The sequence below is a fragment of the Coenobita brevimanus genome, chromosome 7, assembly GCF_032717465.1.
Source record: "Coenobita brevimanus isolate Jiangsu-jjx chromosome 7, ASM3271746v2, whole genome shotgun sequence".
Lineage (NCBI taxonomy): Eukaryota > Metazoa > Arthropoda > Malacostraca > Decapoda > Coenobitidae > Coenobita > Coenobita brevimanus.
In genome coordinates this window covers 1,314,575-1,328,601 of record NC_136960.1, presented here as the reverse complement: position 1 = coordinate 1,328,601, position 14,027 = coordinate 1,314,575, and positions in this window count along the sequence as shown.

The window sequence follows — 14,027 nt, the reverse complement described above, 5'->3', positions numbered from 1 at the left end:
GGCATTCACACATAAGCCACAATGTAGCCTACTTTTTTTTCGCAAACTCTTCCGCCCATTGTCACAAGGAAAATTAAATGCTCCTTGTTCATAAATGTAATATCCACACAGAAATAAAGAGTAATTCATTCACCATTTTAACTTCCAAACTAATCAGTCATTAAGTGGTAGTAATACTTGTTTACAGTTTATTATATTACCACCTAAAGATCGGATCAAGGGGTAGTACTATTGATAGATTAAACTGTGTAATAAATATAGCTTAAAATGAGCCACTACTTCAACATAATAAAGCAAGATCAATTAGTGAAACTGTGCTCCGTATTTTCATTGTTTAAAGGATGATGACTTTTAAAGTCCTTGAACTTGTCTTTAAGACCCTAGTGTATGTTAGTAACTTGACGTATAATGATCAAATGGAATAGGAATCCCTAAGAAACTGGTAAAATGACTGCTCTGGATATAACCACAGTTAAAAAAAAAATAATAGCTGCAATAACACTTCATTAAAATTATATTCAATAATGGGAAATGGCAAAACAACTGCCACTACTCTTCAAACAATCTCTTAAGTTGCGTGGCTGATAAACGTGTTAGCTAATCTGTGAAGTTAATAAAGTCTTGTATCTGCAGCTCAGACTTAAACCCATCCTTTCCTCATACACATGATAGTCGTGATCAACATCATCATTATAATCATCACACCGGCAGCATCAGTTCCTCCTGGAAACCCACAGACGTTACCCCTCTTACCCTCTCAAACCTTTCACTTTCTCTTTCTTCTCTCTCACCGAAATAACGGTACTACTCCACTCTCCTCTTCCATACAAGATAATGTCTGCCTCTTCCAACACTAATTTGGTCTTACTTTCGAAGACTTCATTCGTACCCCACGTGCAGTGTGTGTGTGTGTGTGTGTGTGTGTGTGTGTGTGTGTGTGTGTGTGTGTGTGTGTGTGTGTGTGTGTGTGTGCCCGTACCATCTCATTGTATCCTTTTTATCCATTCAGTAAATTTGCATTTCTATTATTTACACATGCATCCTGCTTTTGCCTGAAGCTGTTCGAAAGAAGGTCAGTTGTAGTGTGTGTAACAGTCAAGGCTCTCATCACTCACAGCCCAGACATCTTTCCATACGAGAGAGGAACGGCAGTAAGCATGTTCATAAATGATAGTCACACTGTAGGAAAAGGAAAAAAAGTGAAGTAAGATACTATAAAGTATAAGGGCGCTTCCACACGTGTCCTCGAACCTGTGTTCAGAGCACACCTGGGAACATGTTTGGATATATGTATCCAACAGTATTTGGACAGATGTATGCAAACATTTTTCAATGCGGCATCGAAGTTCCTGGCAGCAGAGGTGATGCGAAAAGTGTGTGTCCATACGAGGCAGCTGAGACCATGATGTTGCCAACATGATCTGGACGCTGGTGTTCCGAGCATGTTTGCAACTTGTTCATTAATGTGTTATTTACAAGTTGCCAGCACTTGTTCCAGTGCATGTGTAGAAGCGCCCCGACGGAAAAGAAAAGTATGGCGAAAACAATGAGGTGAATGAATGCAAGTGTGTCTGTATAAATGGAATGGGTAGTGGCTTGTTGAGTTGCTGAGGAAGGAGAAGTTTGCGGGTGATTAATGAGGTGAATCTTTTCTTCCATTCATTACAGAAAATATATGCAGAATATTTCAGACACGTATCACAGTCTCGCACGGCTACTCTACTGGTTGATAATACAGTCCAAAACATTAATGTTCATCAAATATTATGCCCTAAATCAATAAAAAAAAAAAAAGTCCGTTTCGGCCCTCCTTCATTCGTCTTTCTATATGTAAACCCTCCTCAGCTCCTACACCACGCCATGTCATCTCTATCATCCCCTCGCACCCCTCTCCTCTTGTGTTATGAATCATTCGACTCCACGCGTTGATTCATTTGAGCTCAGAACGTGTCCAGAGCGAGCGTTGCCAACGCTAAGTGTTAAAGCTAAAACATGTCCAACTTTATATTGTTTACAAAATGTCACTGTGTTTGATCTAATTTGCCTGTATTTATTTTCAGTACTTTAGAGGCACTGAATCGCAAGTGCTACACTTAGCATGGTCACAGCTGATGCTTATGGCCACACTGCACGAAACACCATCTTAGTCCGTATCCGCGGCTGAGAGAAGGAGTGGCTGCATCGTGCTCTCGCAATTTTTGTGCCTATTACTTGGATTTCACGCTGCCTGACATTGGTAGTAGTTGTAATATTAGTGAGAAAAGTGACGTGAAAAAAACTGAACCCTCTCGGGGAATGCGAAGGCCCAGGAATTCCGAGCAAAGAGAGTTGAACAAAAGCGACTCCTCACACAGGGCAGAAACACAAGCAGGACCTTGAAAATAAAAGTCACGTGGAGTGGGGCCGCCATGCAGTGATGGGTGATTTAATAAGGTGATGAGACCCGTCATTGACGAACTGTTCAAACAATTTTGGGCCATTGAAAACTACGGTGGACAAAAAAAAAAAAAAAATGCCGATCAAGCGACGTCGACCATATATATATGATGCGCTCAAGGGCACCCCCTCACTCTGCCTCCCTTAAGTGCTCTGTGGTGTATGGTCGCAATGAGGCATGACTGAAAGGCGGGATATCTGTCCATTTTGGCATTAAGAGGTGGTGGGTGCAGAATGCTATCAGAAAGAAAGTTAACGTAACTAGTGTCACTGTCCCTGACCAGAGAGGTAAAGCTCCTCTTGCCACCAAGATCACGGGTAGAAAATATTAGAAAGCACATCAGGTCCCCTCCCCATAGTCAGAGTAGTCACTTCGCAGGGCTGTCACAACGCCGTTGCTGCTTAGAGTCGCACCTATCAGCCGACTTTACGACCTGTACCTGCAGGGGATAAGGATCGAGCACCATAACGACTCCTGCTAGATAAACCATAACGTGCATGTAAAGGAGTTTAACATAGCCTTCACAGTACCCAGGACAGACACGTGCAATACCTGCTACTCCAACACTAGCAAGTTTGCTGCTGCCCTCAAGGTCCACGACTCACACCTTGTTCAGCAGCTCAGCGGTGGCTTTCAGTATCACAAGATCATTGCTCAGCTTGGCCAGCAGCTTATGAGGGAAATACAGGCCAACAACGACCCAGAGATGCAGGTTATCTGCGTTGACCTGCAACAAAACCTTCCCATCCCCAAGCTTTCGACCAGTGTGGCTTATTACCGGCGCAGTTTGTGGATGTATAACCTCTGCATCGATAGTCTGAACATATCCACTATGTACTGCTGGGATGAGGTCACCGCTGGACAAGGCTCGTCTGAGACTGAGAGCTGCATTAAGCACTAGATTGTAACGAAGTATGCAGCCCAGCACTTCTCACGCCTCTTTATCCTCAGTGACAACTGTTGTGGCTAAAATAAAAACATTTACATTGTCCTAAATTGCCTACGAGGACTTCATACTCAGACAGTAGTAGACGTATAATGCACTTTCACTTTATGCCAGGCCATACGTACATGGCCTGTGACTGGGCGTTTGTTGTTACCGAAAATGTATTAAGACGCCCCAGTGATATATACAACATAATGACATAACACAGCTTCGATTCATATTGTGATGTGATTGACGGTGTCAGCCAGGGGAAGTACAAACTGGTAAATATATAGCAGAGTGACATCGTAGACTTTGGTGTGCTGCAAAGGTTATGAGGTACAGAGGAAACTCGGACCCCCACATATACGTTCGGAGATGCCAAAGACCGTGTTTACAGTTGCGTACAAGGAAGGGTAGTTCGTAAGTAATGCACACGCCCGCATGGCCTTTAGGTTTAATATTGTACCCCTGCCACCAAATTCTGATGGGCACTTTCCCGTAACCCAAAGAAAGTGCATGACGTGAAGGTACTTATGGCCTGCAGCCCTCCCGTCCATGCCCCGTACTTCACTGCAATCTTTGACGGAGAGCAGCGAAGGGCACGAAATAAGTCCTAGAACAAGACAAGGTGCCGAGGAGGAGGAAACCAGTGAAATGGAGGTCGACGATGACAACATCGATTCACCTGCTTCTGGATGCAGCTTGGCATTCCCCTTCTTGGTGAGTACTTGAAATGTGATAAGAATGTGTGAAAGGTAGCGAAAAAGTCTGTATAGAATTAACGTGTATGCTTTTCTGTTTATTCGTGATAATTTTCCACTTTTTATGCTGAAGGGTCAATGATGTCAAACGCCTTTCAAATATATATATATATATATATATATATATATATATATATATCCTGAAACCGGAAAAACACACTACGGTAGTTTTTTATGATGGAAAGTTACCATAATTTTTACAACTTTCATTTGACAGCCTTTATTCTCTTATGCCTTCTTATCCATTTTTTTTTTTTTTTTTTTTTTTTTTTATCCCGTTCACCCGGTATAGTAGTGGGAAAAAGGGCGACCATGATGATGATGTTAATGATGACTAATTCAGGGAACATTGGCTGACGCTGACTAGTATGATTTATAACTCATAACTCACAACATTGGCAGAAATGCCTTGTTTCCCACGATGTGTCCGGGGTATTATCGGTTGGGCCTACGCTCACCAGTCGTCCTGACTTGGGTTTCATCTCAGCAGTGGATGGATATTTAAGATATGACAGTGGCATATCCTGCCATGTGTTCTCATATGCTCGCATCCTGTCAAGGTTCCTTCAATGATCTACATATAAAATTTTATCACTTACAAGCACATTTATAACAGCACAGTTTCAATATGTACTTTCTTATCTTTTTACATTTGCTGTTTACTCCTGCTGGTTCATGCATGAAGTATTGGATCAGGACGGGACATTTCTCCAGTGACAAAATGGTGTTCCTAGGCCCTGCGGATCAGTTGCCTTTCAGGACTAGTTAATCACACCATGTCAGGCGTGGGCAAGCTGGCTGTTATAAATCATACATAATGCACTGTATTTGGAACATATCCGCCAACGCCATATAGCAACAAATTTGTACTATCTTTAATTCACAAAGAAGCCTGAGTTTTAATCTGTTAGTTTTATGTCGTGGTTATGAATTTTCAATCAAAGAGTCATATTGCACTGACCATAGCTTATTGTGGCGCATGATCTAGGACTCCTGTAGCAGTACTAATGACCTATGAATCATGCAGCAAGCAGTATGAGCGATGGCGTACCAATCTCTGTATTTTGCGTCCATGTTGTGTGCAATTCGGCGTGGTGTGTGGTGGTGCGAAAATAGCCTGCCATGTGAGAGCTATTGTTAATTAAGGCGAGCAGCAGTAACCGGGGGCCCGAGATGTTCCTTGTTATTGGATTCAAGGAAAGTGGAGCATGAAGGCGAATATTACCCCGCCAGGAGATGCCATTCCCTGTGTAGGAGTAGGGTAGCCGTCTTGTCTGGATGGGGAATTAACAAGGCAAAGCTTTAATTCATTGACTCTTGACTACTTTCATTGTTTGGGTCATCAATATCATCATAAGCACCAGTTTTATCATCGTCGTTAGCATCGTCAAGCCCATCATCATCATCACACCACCACCACCACCATCTACATCATCCTCATCATCAAGAGTAGAACAGAAGATGCCACTCGATATTAGGGATTAGGTTAGCTTGTATTGTCTAGTTAAGGTTTTTATTTTAGGTTTAGGACCAAAATTGTTATAAGTTCATCACAATCATCATCTTCATTATCAGTAGCATCAACTTCATCACTACCATCAGCTTTATCATCATTATCGTCACCCCCACCAACACCAACACCACCGTCACCCTCACCAACACCACCACCACCATCATCACCACCATCACCACCACCAACATATCACTTACCGGCACTTTAAAAACTTCAGTCACCGTTTGAGCTTCCTTTCCACAGTCATCACCAACACTACCATGTTTTTCGCTATTGTCGTCATCATCATCATCAGCAGCAGCAGCAGCAGCAACTTCGCTAGTAAAACCACCTCGTGATTCCTTTTTTTAATCGAGGCGAAGATGCACTTGACACGTTGGTGATGACTGGCTGACTGCAACATTTCCGAATAACATCATTGTATTTCAGATAAAATACTAGGTAGTGTGAATTGAAATTTATTTACTAACTCAAATTTCTCTCTCATATATGGTGCATTCAGCCAATCATTACCAACCTTTCAAGTGCATCTTCGCCTCGATTAAAAAAAACTGAGTATATCATCATCATCATCAATACTCACCACCATCATCTTCATCACATCATCATCAGCAACTTCGGAATCATCACCAACTTCGACATTAACACTACCAGCTCTGCCATCATCATCATCATAAGGGATAGTGGATCATGATGGCGACTATTGCTTCATGAGGAGATGCCATGGCCTGCTTTAGACTTATAGTAATTAGCATGGATTGTATTATTGGGAATTAGAAGATGTGATGTTCTTCGTGTTTGTTATCATCGTCACTCATCAGTAATCATTGGTGTCATAGCTGGCATTAAAACTGTAATAATAATAATAATAATAATAATAAACAATAATAATAATAATAATAATGATAATAATAATAATAATAATAATAATAGACAGTAGTGATAATGATAATAATAATGATTAATAAAATATAAATAATGATAATAATAAACATAGTCATAATAAAACATCAGTAACTGCAACAACAACAACAACAACAACAACAATAATAATAATAATAATGATAATAATAATAATAATAATAATAATAAAATGTGTTATTTTTATCTTGTCGTTACCATCATCGTCTTCGCCCTTTGTCATCGCTAGTACTATCACCGAAGTCTTTATCATTATCATTGCCGTCATTGTCGATCAGCATCGGTAACTACCTTGTTTGGTTGGGTAATTAGGATATTGTTTTTCAGTTTTAATCATTATCATCATCGTCATCGGTATCGTCATCGTCAGCATCACCACCACAATGTTCTCCAGTTTTATCATTATTATCATCGTCATCGTCATCGGCATCGTCACCACCACCACCACCATCATCATCATTCTTACCGTGTTTCCCTGCAACCCATTCACCTGACCCAAATTGAAGAAAATCGGCTGGTAGTCACAGGAATAGGATATAATATACGTAATAGTTCAAAAAGGGTAAAAGGAAGCTTATCCCATCCACAACGAGAGGTCTTTCCTGTGGTGAAGAAATTCGACTGGCGATGCTGAGAGAGAGAGAGAGAGAGAGAGAGAGAGAGAGAGAGAGAGAGAGAGACTATACCGAAGCAGTTAGTAAATGGGATGAGTAGGATGCAGCACAAAATGGAAGTTTTTTTCCCACATTCGACAGACATAATTAAATTCCCATATTACTTCATAATTCCTTCATTTTGATTACTGAAATAGATATGGTGAACAACTACTGTAGCGGTTTATGATGATTTTACTAGTATACATCCTAGCCTATTTCTGAGCCAGTTAGTTCGAGGGATCTCTAATCTAGATAATGTAGTGTGAGGTTTAAGAAAAAATAAAGACATTGTAATGATAGGAATCCGAGTGGAAGAAGCGCGCGCGCACGCACGCACGCACGCACACACACACACACACACACACACACACACACACACACACACACACACACACACACACACACACACACACACACACACACACACACACACACACACACAATCATTATCATCCTGCCTCTTTTTCCCATCTGCTGGTGGGGTAAGGTAGGGTTCAGAAAGCAAGGAATTATAATTATTATGGTAGTGGCGAAAAAGTACCAGCTTGCTCAGTGAAATGAAACTCATTCGTAAACATAAACACATAAACCCGAAGCATCTCAAGAATAGCAAACATTGGAACAGAAACAAGGTAACCGTGAACTCACAGATAACCTGTTTTAAGATTATTTATCTTTTATCCATTCTGGAGTTGGGGACAAATGCCTGCCTAATTTTTCACCTCGCCTGCGTCTCTCTTTCCTCTGCTGGTTAGTATTCTTAAGCTAAGAGAGGCCTGGCATGATTCTCTGTCCATAGATGTTACTGTTATGATGGATTTCTCTGCAATGTGAAGCAGATGCAGTGGAACAACAGGCAAACTTTTGTCGCTGACAGTACATGCAAATACCCAGAATAAATTCAATATAAATAAAAATTGATATCATCATCATCATCATCATCCCACCCATTCTTACCATCTATGAATGAAGTGACGTAGGATCCAGAAAAGATAAAATCCTTGCTCCAGCTCACGCGCCTAACCAGCGAAAGATATTTCTCATAATTTTCATTTCGAATAAAACAAAAAATGACGTGGACACCTTCAATAAAAGGACACTAAAACTGCTATAACTCCGTGCATTACCGACCTGGCTTTCATTAACACGTGGTAAAAATTAGCGCTAATGAAACGCCTCTTATGAACAATAAAGCCGAAATTTAGCGGACCAGCACCTGCCACATATACACCAATAACAGTCCACTAAAGAGAGAGGATAAAATATATAGCCATGGTGAGAATGGTTCTAAATTAAACACGCAGGCGTAATTTCAAGCAGAGAGAGAGACAGAGAGAGAGAGAGAGAATGGATGTATGGTTGTGGATGAAAGAGGAATTATACAGAGCGTCATAATTTGAAACAGTACAAGGAGAGAACGAGAGAGAAATGGCATGCAAGACCAGCCATGAGAAAACCTTGGCCGGCATTTCCCCGCTGGCTGTGGCGATGGAAGATCTAGGAAACGTGTATGTGTGATATTAAAATTAAAAACATAACAAAAGAGAGAGAACAGGAAGGATGTTTCTACGTTCAAAGAGGAGTGAGAAATATAGGAGGCAGAACAGTGTGATGGAAGGGGATTATAGAGGATCTGATGCTCATTGTTGTACGTGTATAGAGCAGTGGACATGACTTACAGTCCAATAGAGAGCGAGGGTGAAATACGTAGCCATGGTGAGAGAGGCAGTAGATTCAACACAAAGGCATTATTTGAAGCGGAGAGAGAGAGAGAGAGAGAGAGAGAGAGAGACGGGGAAAGCATGTATGTATGTATGCATAAATGATGACAAAAAATCAGTTGACATAAAAGACCGTCCAGTAAAGAGGATAAAATATGCAGATAAAGTGTAATTTGATGGAGAGAGAGAGAGAGAGAGAGAGAGAGAGAGAGAGAGAGAGAGAGAGAGAGAGAGAGAGAGAGACTAGGCTGAACACATAACTTCCACGGCCTTCGACAGCACAGCAATATCCCTCCTCAGTAAGAAAATATAACTGTAGACCTAAGTGGATCCCTACCAGACTGATGATACAGCACCTCTGTGTTTTATCAGACAACCCTTACACAGTGTTGACTTTCCCTGCTCTGGATCGTCCCTCACCACTGCCACGATCGAGAATTCACACTAGTGCCCTCACACCTACAGAATGCCCTCCAAGATAATCGAAGTAGTGCGGTATGGAAATAATGTTACACGGTCGAACTGGATTCAGTAGTTCACAACACATCTCAAATACATAACCGAACCCCTTAAAACAATAGATAACTCGCATACCCGGTACTTGTACATCACTTTCCTTCATCTTCCCTGCTTGTTATCGTTTCAGAACTGTCTCAGAATATAAGGTCTCTGCTAAATCAGTCGCTACTGGTAATAATAACTCATGTTTCAGCATCACTTCATCAATGGAAATCCACAGATTGTTAAGTAATTATTAATCGAGACTGTAAATGCTTTTAGCTCTAATATACGCAGACCGAGAAATTACAATATACCACTGGGTACTTCGAATATTTCTAGGAGTACTTGAGGTCACCTCGTCATCGCAGGCCTAGAAAATGTGATATAATCACACTGCGACATTATTTTCCCGACCTATCGCAAACTGGTGTACTTCAGTTTGTTATTCTACCTATATTTCTCAACCAGTATGGTCATTTTGACTTCAACTCACTGCTGCATCCATTTGCTGTAGTATGGGAATCCGAAAGTAGTAATCAAAAGTATACGGTGTCATATCATTCAGGACTACAATATGAGGTGGCTCCGAAGGCGTGGTATAAGAAATGTTCAATCGACGCAGTGCTTGTTGTCACTGTTTCTAACCCCTGGCTGTACGGTCGAGAAGACCATTCGACCTCAGGTAAACAACTGGTTCTTTGGGGTCATCATAGGTACTAACGCTCAAAAAAATTATCGTCACTGAGTGTCGTGAGTCATTTTGACACAATAAACGAGGAAATATGGAATACCGACATTGCTCGAATCGCTCTACTCATTGTGGAGTCCTGCTTTCACGAGAGTAAGGATACCCGGTACTTTTTTGAGCGATAGTAGGGTACAGTACCGTACAGTATATACACCGTGAAGGGATACAGTGCACTCTTGTGGTAGCGCCTCACTTGGCTTCTGCCCAAGGTCAGATCCAGGGAAGTATGAAGAAATTTGGCCTCCGGGTGGACGCAACAGCTGTTCCAACCAAGGTGCTCAGGGCCACCAAGCTTAGGCTCATCATCAGGGCATAGTGTAGTGGTATATGACTAAAATGTAATGCTTTTTTTTTGTTTGTTTACCTAAAAATATCTCTAACTTTATCAGTTCAGTTGATGGCCAAATGTTGTCAGACTGGACGGGCGATTTAACTATAAACCAAAGAGAGTCAGTTCGGTCTCATTAACGGTGGCTCACTGAATTATATGCAACCACGACTTGTACTGAGGTTCAGGGGGTGCCCCAGTTCCATGAGGTAAAAACAGTCCGTCTGTGATCCCTCTTACAGCAGTGATGTATCCATGAAGCAACTGTTAAACGATTCTCGTTGTACGTCTTGATTTACCCCACTTCTCAGTTTCCCTCTTCAGTATAATTGTACCGGAGGATCAGCACCCACACACGCACCAAGGGAAAGGTACTACAATGCACTTACCCATAAAGTCCCAACACATCTACACATTCCGAACATCTGTGATAATAATGTCCACCTAATATCTCTATACACTTATCCAGACACCAAAGAAAACCTCCACGCACTCCATACACGCAGATATTCATGTCGCATCCCATCTGGCATCCCTACACACACACACACACACCGAAGCAAATCCTTTACATTTCACTTCCCTATACAGCCTCACGACCTTTACACACTATATGCAGGGTAATATTCAACACACATTCCACCAAGAAACTCTACACAGCCACTTAAAAAAAAAAAAAATACAATTCTGTCCCCTATTCAACCCCAACGCCTCTACAGTACACACTCCATGTCACCAAAAACCCACATCACACTCCACGTACCATTTTTACACACACACACACACACACACACACACACACACACACACACACACACACACACACACACACACACACACACACACACACACACACACACACACACAAAAGTGCAGTTCTTTCTCCTACACCACCGGACCAGCTCCACTCTCTGTACGGTAATTAAAACTTCATAACACATCACTGCCAGGCAACATCAGACATGTATACAGATTCACACGTCACAAAAATAAAAAAAAGACCCACATTCTCTCTCTCTCTCTCTCTCTCTCTCTCTTTGACTCCCCCCCCCCCCCCCACGGCTTCTACACCTCTGCACACAGCGTACCATAACTCTTGCCCAAATTCCACCAGACCAAACAATATTTTCACAAACATTCTTCAGGGATGTCATCACATTCTCTCTCTCTCTCTCTCTCTCTCGTCTTGCCTTCCTCCTCCTGCCTGAAACTAGCCTCACTTTCCTCCTCCATTTTCTCTCCCTCCCTCGCCTCTCCTTATCTCACTCCCTTGCCAACGCCTCGCCTTACTTTTCCCTTCATTTCCCCTTCAAGACTTACTCCACTTTTTGCCTGCCCGTCTTGCACCATCTAACTTCTCGTACTTTTATTTTCCCTCTCCACTCACCCTCCTCCTTTCACCTCGCTGCGGCATCTTTATTTCCAGTTTCTTTTTCCCCCCACTCCACTTCACGTCAACACTTCATTGCCACCTTGCATGCCCCTAATTTCACACACACACACACACACACACACACACACACACACACACACACACACACACACACACACACACACACACACACACACACACACACACACAGTGGTGCCATCATCATCATCATCATCATCATCATCATTACCATTGTAAGCCAGTGTCATTCATAGCAGGACGAAAGCCTCTACCAACTTTCTGCACTCTGCCTTGTTGACTATTAGCCTGTCCCATCCAGTTCTAGGAACTTTCAGGATTTCGTCTCTCCTTCTTCTTCTGTTTGCCTTCTTCTCTCACTTCATCTCTCGTTTGCCATATGTTGCCAGGCTTCTCCATCTGTATCAACGAAAGGCGGTTCTGATTATATACTCATCTTTTTCCTGTTGTCTCTTCCACGCTCCCGTTTTCTCTGTTTCCGTTGTGACACCCAAGTTAATCCTCTTCGTGCCTCTCTGAACATTATGCTTTCCTCCCAAAGATTTTGTTAGGCTCCAGGCTTCTGACCCACAAGATAGAACGGGAAGGACTGACTAATTATATAAACTGTTTTAAAAATTTATTCTAGAATGGTTGTTAACCAAAAGGAACGAAAAAAGTATATAAACAACAGATGTAAAATGCCCGGAAACAAGAGAGCATTTGGGATGGGAGGAGATTCAGAGCTCTGTGTCCATTAGGCCTACTACATTTTACACGTTAAAAACAACTGTAGCTGATGGAATGTAATCTTGGATATTGAACTCTTATTCTCCTCCCACCCTACTTGCACTCTTGTTTCTGTGCTTTTTACATCACTTGTTTCTGTACTATTTTTCCCCCTCCATGATAAGATTCATTTTAGATATTTTTCTAGTTTTATGCTCCTTTTTTAATGGAAGCTGGCAACCAAATGCGTCCCATATTATATACTACTAGCTCATAAACAGTGGCGTCACCAGGGGGGGGCTAGGGGGGCTTAGCCCCCCAAATCAAGGACTCAGCCCCCCAAAAATTGCAGCCCCCCAAAATAATAATGATAAAAAATCACCAGCTTACATAATATGCTTGCAGCTCGGCATTGACCCACCTAGCTTTCCCCCAACCCCCTAAAGCCAATCCACTTTTATTCGTGCATCCATATTAGTTTAATACAACATTATTTATAGCTATATAATGTGATTAGTTATTCACAATTTACGTAAACCTATGACTCAAATCATAATAGTTATAATATATTAGTTTCCTATATGCTTTTTCCAATCTTGGTTTTCTTTGAAATATATTAATTGCACAAAGAATGCAAGAATGTATTACATTTATCAGATTTATTATATATTTACAATATATAATATGGTATATATTAATCACGGAGCTTTAAAATTGGATTATGCAGTCTAAAATATCTGATTTATGCAATTTTTTCACAAATTCGAATGTTCAGAGCATCGGAACTCGGAATGTTTGTTTACATTGAGAAGCGTGTGTGAACTGTGGCTAAATCCTGTGTTGTTTTCGGTTTTATTTGAATGTACTGGTTTCAGTGGCTGTATAGACGTTACTACGTTCCGGTACATTGCTAGCCACAGATATGAGACCTAGCCTATACTCTAGACAAAGAGTCAGCAGTACTTAGTTGGTACAGTCGACACTCGACTGTCAGAACTGAATGTCATTTCACTTTTTATAGGCTATTCTACAATAATACATTTGCGGATCGCAGCCAGCAGCCACTCAAGTGATGAAAAGGTCGTCTAAAAATCCTCAGGGACAGAGTGACATAAGGAAATTCTTTCGCACCCGCACCTCCAAAGATGACTCAGATGAGTGCCAAGAAAAAGTGGCTCTTATTGGGAATGAGGTGCCAGAAGCAACCCCAGATAACCCCAAAGCTGAACCCATTCAGACATGTGTAAGTAGCCCTATATCAAACTATTTCAGTAGTCATTTTATGAAGCTTAGGCCAGGATTGTTTTTTATTGATTTATTTTTAAATTGGCTAGGCCTAGGCTATTTCTCAGTGTTGCAAATATACTGTCCTAAACGTACAGAGTGGGAAAGTA